The sequence below is a fragment of the Salvia miltiorrhiza genome, chromosome 3, assembly GCF_028751815.1.
Source record: "Salvia miltiorrhiza cultivar Shanhuang (shh) chromosome 3, IMPLAD_Smil_shh, whole genome shotgun sequence".
NCBI lineage: Eukaryota > Viridiplantae > Streptophyta > Magnoliopsida > Lamiales > Lamiaceae > Salvia > Salvia miltiorrhiza.
In genome coordinates this window covers 23,926,335-23,926,846 of record NC_080389.1, presented here as the reverse complement: position 1 = coordinate 23,926,846, position 512 = coordinate 23,926,335, and the positions used below count along the sequence as shown (strand labels likewise).

General features: G+C 47.7%; 1 non-coding gene across 1 annotated transcript; it reads right to left on the bottom strand.

The window, feature by feature from the left end:
* On the bottom strand, positions 1-106 carry LOC131019225 (small nucleolar RNA R71). Its single transcript, XR_009100146.1, has one exon. It is a non-coding gene; the product is annotated as a small nucleolar RNA R71 (small nucleolar RNA).
* Between the last annotated feature and the right edge of the window lie 406 nt (positions 107-512).

The following is a 512-nucleotide window of genomic DNA, read 5'->3' as shown; positions in this document are numbered from 1 at the left end:
AGCTGAGAACAAAAATAATGGAGTTTACCCAAGGAGCGGACGAGCCTTTACATGAAGCTTGGGAGAGATATGAAGAACTCATCCGTCAATGCCCTCAACATCAGTTCACCAATGTTATGTTGATGCAGTTCTTCTATGATGGGTTAATTCAAACTGCCCAATTTATGGTGGATAGCACAGCAGGAGGCAACATAGCTCGGAAGACCGCGGCAGATCTGAAAGATATTTTCAAGACCTTGGCTGAGAGCTCCCAACAAAAGTCAGTCCGAGGACGGAGAGTAGAGGCTAGTGCTGTGACAAATCAGTTTGAGCTGCAGAAACAAGTAGCCGATCTTGTGAGACAGGTGGAGCATCTTAAGATGGGCAAGATGGAAACTTCAGCTCCGGTGCAGAATCCAGCGCTGCCAATGTCAGCTCCGCCGAACCCAGCTCTGCAAAACGTTGAACCTTGTGGCATATGTGGAGATTTCAGCCATGGAGCTAATGAGTGCCATAGAATGGGAGAGTTCACT